This window comes from Alosa alosa, chromosome 10 (assembly GCF_017589495.1).
Source record: "Alosa alosa isolate M-15738 ecotype Scorff River chromosome 10, AALO_Geno_1.1, whole genome shotgun sequence".
NCBI classification, from domain to species: domain Eukaryota; kingdom Metazoa; phylum Chordata; class Actinopteri; order Clupeiformes; family Clupeidae; genus Alosa; species Alosa alosa.
The window spans coordinates 18,889,988-18,902,603 of record NC_063198.1 but is presented as its reverse complement, the minus strand read 5'-3'; positions in this window follow the sequence as shown (position 1 = coordinate 18,902,603).

Sequence of the window (12,616 nt, the reverse complement as noted above, 5' to 3'; positions counted from 1 at the left end):
AGCTGCATTGAAAAAGAGGGTTGCCCTCAATGTAATCCCGAGAATGTTAAATAAAGGTTTCAATCAAGCAGAATTGCAATTTGAATTGTGCACAACCCTGATTCACAGGAAGCATATGTTATTGTGACTCATGTTCAATAAAATCAACTTAATGGATATAAATCAAGGAATCCCCTGCATAATAAGCTTGAACAAATGCCAATAATTTGCCATGGTGGTCTACCGATGATGGAGCATGGCCTAGTTATTGTTTGATGTTGGACTTGTGGTACAAGCGAAGTTATTGAACGGAATGAGACATTCAAACTTTGACCTCTCAGATTAGTGATTAGTTAATGCCGTTTTTCTTATTTTCTTTTTTGTATTTGTTCTATTGCCCTAGTTAAACATACACAAATAAACAAAAATCGCTTCAAACTGTGAGGAAATAATCATAGGGAACATGAATAATATATTTTGTGTGGGGGAAAAACATTAAATGTTAAAGATGTAATTCTAGCAAACAAATGTTCAACACTTGGGTCAAATTCCATGAGACCGGAGTGTTGGTTTGTCTTAATTATCAACCACGACCTGAAGGTTCCAAAAGCCATAGGTTACAGTGGTAAGAGCCCATGAACTCAGCGTAACATATGGATTGGCATTTCAACACAATCGGTGGCACATTTATTTTACTTCAATCATTCAAACTTTACATGCACTCACACAGCTCTCTGGCTCTCCTCCTGTGTTTTTATGGTTCTATTCCTGCTGTGAATGTGTATAGACCCTTTCAACAATAAAAACAAAAACAATGCTTGAACGTTCTATTTGGGCCCCAATCTACTTCCTCTGCATTAAGATAACATATGGAATGTTAAAACGGAAGCCTTGTGGGGCCAACTATGATGCTGATAATGGAACTCTCTTGAAAGGGTCTATATCTGTTCCATAAGCGCTGGTAAGGACAAACATTGAGAGTTGTGTCTGCATGTGTGTGTGTTGCCGTGGGGGGGGGGGGTTATAGATAGGTCCCCTGGGCTAAGAGTATGGATGCTTTTTTCTGCTCACTATTTATTGAACTTGGCGGTGTAAGTCTGTCCACCAGGGAGGGTGATCCTCAGGTCTACCCGGTGTGATTTACCTCACAACCACAGAGCGAACTCTACCTGCAATAACTCTTGACACCAGGGGACATCTTCGTCCGCACACTCAGAAGTTCAGTCGGGACATGCTATAAATGCTTGTGGGGGGAGCATGTGGTATTTGAGGTCATGGTTGATTGAAATGTGCATGTTGGAAACAATCTCTTGAAGAAGTTGAAATGTTTTTGGTCAGAGCTGTAAAAGTTAAAGCCACATTCCTGGAAAGTGTCTGAGAACATGCTGATGGCCATATTTACACAGTGGCCCCTGTGTCCCACACAGCAGAAACACATTCATACTTCTCACATCTGAGACCGTTCACAACAGAGAAAATAAAGAAATATTTTGGCTGAGGTTATTTGTCTCCTTTGTGTGTGTTGTAACGTAATTGTGAGTTAATGGTATTTTCCTAATTTACACATTAAAATCACCATTAACTCATAGTTCAGTTTAATCATATGTTTACTTCACTAATATTGATTTATGCTGTCTATTTGTGGTTTTCTTTGTATGTCATATTTGTAAATGTATTTGTTAGCTCAATATGTTCACAAAAAGGTTTACTTCCAGGATTCGCAGGAAGCCAGAAATGTGCCATGTATGCTGGCTCAAATATAGGAAAAATATAAAGGGGCATTATTGACCCTACTGAAAGCCTATCATCTTTGGTCCTCGGCAAGCAGCTGTTTTCAAACCACCATTATATTCATTAAATGGACAGTATCCCAGACAACTCCGGCGACTCATTGCCCAGCAGACTATATATGTATTACTTTTGGCAAGGCATTAGCTTCGAGCTGGAACATCTTTGAGCATATGGCCTCCATAAAATGCCTCAATGATGCCTTTTGCAGTGGAAAAGGTTTAAGTGAGACAGGAAACCTTCCTCCCAATCTGTCATTCATCATACAGAATGAGGTGGGAGAAGGGCATTGCTAAAAAAACAACAGGTACAATATGAAGAGATTGATCATATGTTTTTTGAATGACATTAGGGCCATATTTTCAGCGGCTCATTTGAATGAATCTGCTTGCACGCGAGACCGTATGGAACAGGTTTTCTACTAAACAATGTGTTCTTTTTTTTTGTGTATTGTTTACTGACCACTTGATAGTATATATAATTTTGATTGCTTTATTTATGATTTGAGAGCAGTGTTTGATTTTGAGCACAGGTAAAACTGTTTTGAGGTGAAAGTTTGATTTTTCAAGAGGAGTCAGAGGTTTTGTAAATATTGCTTGAAGATTAGGTTTTGTGTGTTTTAAGAAAATGGAGCAAGGTTTCAGAAATTGTGTTTTAGCAATTAAGAAAAACTGTAAGATACTCCGAAAATCAAAGAGTATTTACAAAGACTATCAGACCCCGTTTACACAAGCATGTGTATTTTTATAAACGAAGACATTTCCCTACGTTTGAGCCTTTCATTTAGACGCAAACGGAGTATTCACCCGTAAAACGGTTATCCAAAAACTCCGGCCAAAGTGTTTTTTTTTTTTGAAAACTTTGTTTATGCGTTTGGTTGTAAACTGTAAACAGAGTTTTGGGCAGCCAACGTCACAGTATGCGACAGAAGTACACCAAAATGTGCGACCAATGTTTACATTTACATGTTCTCACGTGCGACTTTTCAGGGTTCTGATTGGTTAATGTGAGCTTGAGCTTATCGTTAGACTGCCACTGTGGTTTGGCGTGCTCATGACAGCATGTATGTACACAGGTTCGTGTAAACACATTTTAAAAAAAAAACGGTCTCGTGTAAATGCAGTTTTATTTGCAAACGTAGATGGCCAGATATTCGTTTAGGAATACCCTGTTTCGTGTAAACGTAGTCTCAGTATTTACAAGTCTTGCCATGCCTTGAGGGGGGTAAATACAGCGTCTTACTCCTGTTTCCTTCTCTTTTCACTACAGTGAAGATGACTCCAGTCTACAGCTCCATACTCTATTTTTCCAGCTACAGTATCTGTTGTGATCAGGACGTTCTCTAGCCTTGTGGAGTGAATGTGTGTGAGTGTGTGAATGTGTGTGAGTCTGTGTGTGATAGATAGATAGATAGATAGATAGATAGATAGATAGATAGATAGATAGATAGATAGATAGATGGAGATAGATAGATAGATAGATAGATACTTTATTGATCCCCAAGGGGAAATTCAAGGTCTCAGTAGCATACAGACATCACACACAACATGCACTTACAGCAGAAAGAGTAATATACATATAAGAAACCTCCATTGTACAATAGAGACAGTAGAAGATAAACATTATACTAAAATACTAAATACACTATAAAAACTAAATCAAATATCAAGTATCAACATAGTGTGCTTAAGGATGATCAAGCATGACAGGGCAGGGACTGAGCCTGTAATTCAGAGTGCAGCTGAGGATGATCACTTCCTTGTTGTCCCTGTCAAGGGTGCCATGGTCGTGGACCCCTCCACATACACAAGCAAGATGCAATATACAGTTGAAAGGGTGGGGATAGTGGAATATGGACATATAAGAGAATAATGTATAATGTAGACAGGTAATAAGAGAATAATGTATAATGTAGACAGGTAATAAGAGAATAATGTATAATGTAGACAAGTAATATAACAAAACTATGTCAGTGCAAAAATAGGTTGAGGTAAAAGGGGTAAAAGGGTTACAGCCATTGGTCAAGTATTGAGTATAAGGTATTAAGCATAAGTACAGTCCAGGAGGAAGGGAGGGGTTGTGCAAATGTGCTAATATAGCATGTACTGTAAACAGACTATGCAGGGGGTTGTGCAAATGTGCTATTATATTGTAGCATATAAACAGACTATGCAGAGAAGTCTATCTCTCCTCTACCCTTAAGTGAAGCGTTGAACAGTTCAATGGCCCTGGGGACAAATGACTTCCTCAGTCTATCAGTTGTGCATGACAGTGAGCGAAGTCTCCAGCTGATCAGGCTCTTCTGCTTAACAATAGTGCTATGGAGTGGATGACATTCATTGTCCAAGATGCTGATCAGTTTGTTCAGGGTCCTTTTGTCTGAAATTGAAGTGATGCACTCCAGTTCGGCTGCCATGACAGAGCCAGCTTTCCTTACCAGCCTATCTTGTCGCCCGGCATCCTTCTTCTTTGTGCTTTTTCCCCAGCATACCACTGCATAGAAGAGGACGCTGGCAACAACAGACTGGTAAAGCAGCTTACTGCAGACATTGAAGGACCGCAGCCTCCTCAGGAAGTACAGCCTGCTCTGCCCTACAGTATTGGCTGACCAGTCCAGTTTATTGTCCAGTTGTAAGGCCAGATACTTGTAGGTGTTTACCACCTCCACATTGACCCCATCAATGGAGAGAATGCAGAGCAGGCTTTGACCTGCGGAAATCCACCACCATCTCTTTGGTCTTTGAAGCGTTGAGTTGAAGGTGGTTGAGTTTGCACCAGGCTTGGAATTTCACCATTTTAGGGGCAAGGCCACTTGGCCTTCAGTTGGGCATATTTGGTGGTGGGGCATAAAGGCCACATGTCAGGGCACCAAGGCCAAAGTTAACTATACAGTAGGCTATAAAAATGATCAAAGTTGTATTTAGCCTATTCACAGCAGTAGACCTGCATCACTGTATGAAACATTACAAAAACATGAAACATGACATATTACGTAGAACTGTAAATTGGATCATCTAATATTTACAGATATCTAGGCTATATTTAACATTTATTTTATATTTGGCCTGTTATGAAATCCTGTATTGAACAATTTATGCACAGCTCAGCTTTAAGAAACTCAAATAGCCTAGATGTATGCTTAGCATTTTGTGATCATTAAGGCTACTTTCACAAACTCTTAGTCAGCTGTATATCCTCTGATTTTAATATTTACTGATATCTAGGCGATATTTGTAACATTTATTTTGTATTTGGCCTGTTATGAAATCATGTAGAAAAATTTAAACACATTGTGAAACTTAAAGCCCAAATTTGGAGACATGCATGTCAACGTTTTGTAATGTGTGTGTGTGTGTGAGTGAGTCTGTGTGTGTGTGTGTGAGTCTGTGTGTGTGTGAGAGTCTCTGTGTGTGTGTGTGAGTGAGTCTGTGTGAGTGAGTGAGTCTGTTTGTGTGTGTGTGTGTGTGAGAGAGAGAGAGAGTCTTTGTGTGAGAGAGAGTCTGTGTGTGTTTGTATTTGTGTGTGTGTGTCATTCACTCATTGGTTTTGTTTTAAATGGGCAAATTTAAAATAAAGGACCTTTTAAACCTAGAATCTCTTTGTCTCTGTATTTTAAATCTCATATTTTAGATATTTTAGAGTAAGGAAGAATTGCTGTAAATGAAAATACAGTAGTTAGTATTACTGTATAAATTCACTGTATAAATTGCAGTAGTTTATGTTGTTACTGTAGTTAGTTGTTACAGCCAGGGTGTGATTTTTCGCGGGGGATGGGGGGGATTTCCCCCTCTGGTCTTGATATCCTCACCTCTGCTTAATTATTTTCATCGCCAGGGGGGACAACATTTATCCCCCTCTGCCCTTCATATTGATTAATGCTACTTCATATAAGTAAAGCGTTGCAATGTGAGAACAGTCTAATACATAATTATCTGACATCAGAAACACGCCGTCACTGTCAGCGCTTGTGCTGCTGACACAGTGGCTCTGTGATGACTGGTTAATTTGGCCTTGATTATGCAGGAAATTTCAGAATGTCGACTTTGTATGCAATCATAAATGGTGAGTTTCAATGGAAAAGTTAGCTGGACAAATGAAAGAAAATGAGAAGGATACAGTGCAGCATATCGTCATATTTTAGAACCTTTAAAATCATATAGGCCTAACTGATGCAACTGAGATGGAGGACAACTCCACGTAGAGTAGAACATATTCCGAAGCAACTTACATTAGGTGAGGAGATATTTGCTGAATGTCACAAAACGTGTTACATATTAGAAATTGCTTGGCATCGCTTATTCAATGGCTCTACCGAACTACCTGTAGTTTCGGAGGACGAACGAGAAACCACTGGTTTGATAAATTAGCCAATTGGCCTAGTGGACAAATAACTTATAGCCTATAATCTGTAGCTTACCGCAAAAACAAATGTGGGTGGCTATTTATCTAGCTGGTGTTTTAACAACTGCAAGAAATAGAGGCTTCATGGTTATAACCCATGGTTCGCAAATTATTATCATAAAACTCCAAGTTGCCCTATCATAACTTCACTCTCCAAACTTTTCACTGCACTGTAGCCAATTAACTGACAGTGTGACAGTAGGCTATTTATTTTCTGTACAATAATTGATTTTTTCAACTTTTGCAATATTACGCACTTGGCTACAGAACGCAAATCTGCAGGAGAGAGAATGCACATACGCAGCGATTACAAATAGGCTATTTGGTTACCAACAAAGAATGGAACCAATTCACTAACTCAAGACTTCAATGCCATCATATACACAACGTTTTTTTACACAACAAAAACAGAATGGATGGAGGCAGTAAAGGTAGAGGAGTCATTTCAGATAAGAACAAGGCAAATTTATATGCTTGTCAAAATGTACCCTAAGCATCAGAGGAGCTGATTATCATACCGAAAGAGCACACTCGTTGTTTACACGTGTCATACACAACGACAACGGTAAACTAAACTAAACTAAACTAAAGGTAAATGTTAGAAAAGTGGCAAAATTAATATAGGCTATTGTTGCCTTGAAATTACTAGGCTATGAATCGTTCGTCCTAATTCTACAGTAGCTTTACTGTAGAGTGAATCACATCAAATTACAAGATAATTGCTGCCAGCCAGTTGCTTTACATTTTACATTAAACTATATTCGAGTGTAAGATAGGAATAAACTTTGCGTTGGAATAATAATCTGCTTTCGGCCAGGTTTTGCATCGCGAAAATAGGGCCTTTTGAGTGTTCGAGTGATAACTTTGTATCACTGTACCATTTGCTGAAGAGTTTATGAACTAAAGATACCATGAAGGCACCACTGCTAGAGGCTTTATGGGTAATTTCACAATCAGGGTGTGTGCGCTTTGTTTAAAAAGGGTGAAAATTAAACCATCTAAAAAGTTCTAAATTGTTTGGGTTTTCAATATATGTCTGTAGAAGGACAGAAAAGTTATTTCAAGGCATCAGCACATGGATAACCCTGAAAAAAACAAGGGATGATATTCTACATGAGTAAATATCCCATCTGAAGCATTTTAAATCCTACTGATGGGTAGTACACAGTCTATACTGCAAGAAATATTAGTGATTTCTATGTATATATGGGATATTTTTTTAGTTAAGGCATTAAGATCAATTTCCAAAAGATTTTAGTTAACTTTAGCATGGGGCTGTAAACTTATGCAACCCACTGTAATAAGCAATTAAGGTTTTTGTGGCAAATACACCCATTTCTAAAAATATTTGGTAAAACCTTACTTGAGTGTCTACATAAGAGTGACATGACACTGTCATAACTATGGCATGACACTGTCATGAACATGTCATAAACGTTATAAACAAGTCATAAACGTTTATGACTTCTGTTATTTAGTGTCATTCCGTTTATGACATTGTTTGCATTTTCTTGATTATGACAACTTGACATGAATCACGTTGTCTTGGTCATGGGCAAACTCAACCTGTCTTGGACAAGACAACCTGTCTTGGACACCTACAACTCAACACTGCGAAGACCAAGGAGATGGTTCTGGATTTCTGGAGGTCTAAGCCCGCTCTGCTGCCAGTCACCATTGAGGGGGTCAATGTGGAGGTGGTAAACACTTACACGTATCTGGGGATACATATGGACAACAAACCGGACTGGTCATTCAACACTGATGCACTCTACAAGAAAGGGCAGAGCAGGCTGTACTTCCTGAGGAGGCTGCGGTCCTTCAACGTTTGCAGCAGGCTCCTCTGGATGTTTTACCAGTTGCCAGCGTTCACTTCTATACTGGGTATGCTGGGGAGGAAGCACTAAGAAGAGGGATGCTGGGCGACTAAACATGCTGGTAAGGAAAGCTGGCTCTGTCGTGGGAGCTGAACTGGAGTGCATCATTTCAATATCAGACAAAAGGACCCTGAACAAACTAATCAACATCTTGGACAATGACTGTCATCCACTCCACAGCACTATCATGAAGCAGAAGAGCTTGACCAGTTGGAGACTAGGCTTACTGCCAAGCACAGCTGACAGACTGAGGAAGTCATTTGTCCCCAGGGCCATACAACTCTTCAATGCTTCACTTAAAGGAAGAGGAGAGCTAGACTTCTCTGCATAGTCTATCTGCCTCCACACCTCCCTCTACACTTACACTTCCATGACCTCTGACTGTACTGACTGTCCACTAGCCCACTGTGTTACTGCTTACACACTGTTTACTGGCTATATTAGCCCATATGTATGTACAACCCCTCCCTTCATCTACCAGTCTGGACTGTGGTCTAACATCACATCATACATGACCAATGGCTGATACCCTATTACTGCAAAGCTATCCTTGCACTGCTGCTTTAATTCTTACTATGTTTAATTTTTTCTCCATTTTGTCCATATAATTATACTATAACTGTTATATTACTATGCTTATTTTTTTCTATTATATTGTCCATATTTAATACTGGTCTCTTACATTGTCCATATGTATAGCTGGTCGCTAGAACCCTGCACTGTTGGACTTATTTGCACTACCACCATGACACACACCTTACTGAGCACCTTACCACGGCATATTGAATCACAGAGTCACTCCCTGCCCTGTCACTGCAAGTGCCTCATGCTAATACATTACATTACATCCATGTTGATCATTCATGCTTATACAGTACAGTACATTCATGTTGATCCTTGTTATAGTATCTTTAGTGTCTTTTACTGTTCATTTTAGTCATGTGGATTTGTTTTTTTATCATCCTGTTTATGTTGTTGTATGTGGTGTCGCTACTGGGACCTTGAATTTCCCCTTGAGGATCAAGTAAGTAAGTAAGTAAGTAAGTAAGTAAGTAAGTAAGTAAGTAAGTAAGTAAGTAAGTAAGCAAGCATGTATGTATGTATGTATGTATGTATGTATGTATGTATGTATGTATGTATGTATGTATGTATGTATCTATCTATCTATCTATCGTATGTCACTTTGATTAATGTCAAGTTGTCAAAATCAAGACAACTTAAACAATGTGCACTTTGTTTTGCACTGAATAGCCATGGCACTTATAAATGATTGCTTCCCTTTCATTGAAAGCTTCTGATGTTGTCGGACAACTGTACAACTTTTTTCTGATATATCTGATTGAGCTGTGTCATGGACTGTCAAACATTTGAGTTGGAGTGGACATTTTGGTGTTTCTTTGTCTAAACATACAGATAATTAATGCTCCCCGAGCGCCGCTGTTGTTGCAGGCAGCTCACTGTGCCGGGATTAGTGTGTGTGCTTCACCTCACTGTGTGTTCATTGTGTGCTGAGTGTGTTTCACTAATTCACAGATTGGGATAAATGCAGAGACCAAATTTCCCTCATGGGATCAAAAGAGTATATATACTTATACTTTTCTGGGTAAAATTTGGGTATCAAAGTGCATGTTTTCACATGTGCATAATTATTCTATTTTAATTGCATTTGTAATCACAATTGTCATTTCAATCAACTGTGCTTCATCCTTCTGCGGTAAGAAGGTGGTAAATAGAATGAATTGTGTGTCCAATCTACAATAACTAAAGATGAAGATGTATTTACTGATGCTGATGAAGGCAAACATCAGTCTAATCAAATTATTGCATCGGAGTTTGTATGTGTCATGACAATTGGTTCCTTGTTTGATATATAGAACCTACCTCAAAACTCATTAGAGAGACACGTCTGAGCATGAGATTCCAAACACCTCAAAGGTGCTAGCTTGATTTATTATGAATGCCGCCAGCGCTAACGTAGCATGGTAATATAGGCTTTGGTGGAAGATTCCTGGGACACTGGGACACTGAAACACTGGGGCACACTTGTGCAATTGTGTCCATAGGGGGTGCTGCAATTGACATATTTCATCTCAAGACCATATGTGATATTGGTTCAAAGTATCATTTCACATGCTCTCACACACACAGGCACACTGGCAGTACACACACATTTGTAAAGACATATGCACACACGCACGCACTGGTACACACACATGCACTAGTACACACGCACGCACGCATACACACACACAGACACACACACACACACACGTGCTAGAACGCGTACACGCAAACTCACACACACATGTTTGTATAAACAAACACACACACACACACACACACACACACAAACTAGCAGTGCACCTAATGCTAGAAGTGTACTTGTGTGGATACAGTTGAATATTTGTGAGTTACCAAAATATACTTTATGCAGACTTAGTAAGACACTGCACACAAACACACTCTCTCTCTGACTCTCTCTCTCACCTACTCTTTCTCTCTCTCACACACACACACACAACCAAGGGCAATCTATCTAGATGATATGCCATTTTACTGATCACCAACAAGTATTCTAACTGAATGGAATGGATAAAGTCCAAAAGTACTGTAGAGTACTGCTTAGTTTTAAAATGTGATGCACACAATGTTCTATTCCTTATTCACTTATCTATGCGTCTCCTATAACTTTGGCTAATTTAAATAACTGTGGCTTGGTTATTGATTGTTTTCTTTCTATTTGTTCAGGAAGGCCAACATGTCTACATTTCAAATAAGTAAAAAATCGGACGTGGTATACATACGGCTATGTTTTCTTTCAACTGAATTGATTTATTTATTTTTATCACTGTTGTCTTCTTTTGTCTTTATCATGGGACAGTGGGAGTCTGGAAATCAGAGGTATTTCCTCAATTATATATTTTCCCTGCTCTTGCACCATAAGAACCATTCTACCTATCTTTTAAGAAACCATGTAAGCTCTGGCCTTACTCTGGGGGTACATTCATGAACCCCCATGTTCATGCCCCCAGAGTGTAGCACAGTAGCTGCCTAGCAGCTCTAGCTGTTAGCTGCAGCAATTCGAGCTAGATAGAACCGATTGTTTTCTTCTTTTTTATTGTACCGACAGTACTCGGTGACCTCAAGAAACAGAGATCTATGAAAAATCACTGAAATTCTCCTTTAATCTGCCGTATCATCCCTACATGCAGTGGGTGTGGGAGTAAATAGTGTGAGAGAGAGGAGTAATGAAGGACAACAAAAAATATATTTGCAATATCTCTGTGTGGTCTGCCATCATTGTGACTAACAAGGGCTGTAAAAGGGAAACATTAAGTTTGTGGTTGGGGCTGTTTGCTTCATCGTTGCATCATAGGCCTACCTTTCACTCTCAAAGCTGACTCATTTAATTGCTCACTTGTTTAAAAAAAAGCCTCCACAAGTTTCTGTTACCCTCTAAACTGGCCTTTTCAAAAATGCAGACCACAAGACTGTCCGTGCAGATGCAAAAATCAGCACAGCAGTGTTATTGTTTAATTTCATCTATGGCTCCCTTGCCAAAAATCAAATACTACATAGAGGCCTTTTCGAAATCTCACTGTATCAAAAGCATTACTCCTGTTAGGACCATTGTTAACATGGATTATAAAGCAAACAGGGCACACTGACCCATGTCTTAATTAGCGGTTCTCCAGAAATCGGCACTGGCAGACAAGTGATGCCTCCAGCCTATTTTTGGCCAGTCTGGCTCACAGGAGAGACCAATTTGCAGAAAATATGGCCGTCGCATGCAGCTAAACCAGGCTGGCCTCCTGGATTTGGTTATTTATTTATGAAGAAGCCCAGTCCTCTTCGTGCCATTCATACCTTGTTTTTGCAAAGTGGTGAAGTAACTTAAGCCAGTCTGTATTTTAGGCCCTGGCATTTTAAAATGTTTCAACAGCAAATAAAAAGGCCTTTTGTGGTATTTGTGTGTTGGTGCGTAATGCAGATTCAGTGTTGTGCAATGAGACTTAGCGAAATATATCCTGTTAATACAATCCATGTACAGTAGGATTGTTGCATGGTGACATGCACCCGACCCCCACCACCACACTACGCACAAACACACGCACACACGCACGCACGGCACGGTACGCACACACCACACATACACGCACGCACACACAGTCAGGCTCAACCTATTGTCGCTATAGTAAATGCTAAGTGTAAGAAAGCTGGGGGGAAATTTGGCTTGGATGAGCTCTGCATTAAGTTGGTGGTGCTTCCACCAAAAAGCAGGGAAAAAAAGTGATTGCAGATGTCCTCTCTGCTATTTTTCCAGGCGTTTAATGAAAGCCAGAGACCAGCTTGTGGAGAGGGCCAGGACCTTCGTCTGGATGCTAACCAGGGGAAACCGGCTCCAGCTCTGCCCGAGCTGGAAGCACTGAGGTACTGCGGGTTTCTCTGAGTCACTGTCCTGGCCAACGGGACGGGTCACACCAGAACAGCCTCACAAACACATAGGCCAAAGGATCAGACAGGACTATGCTGATTGGTTTCGGCCCAGAACACAGGGGTGGGGGCTTATG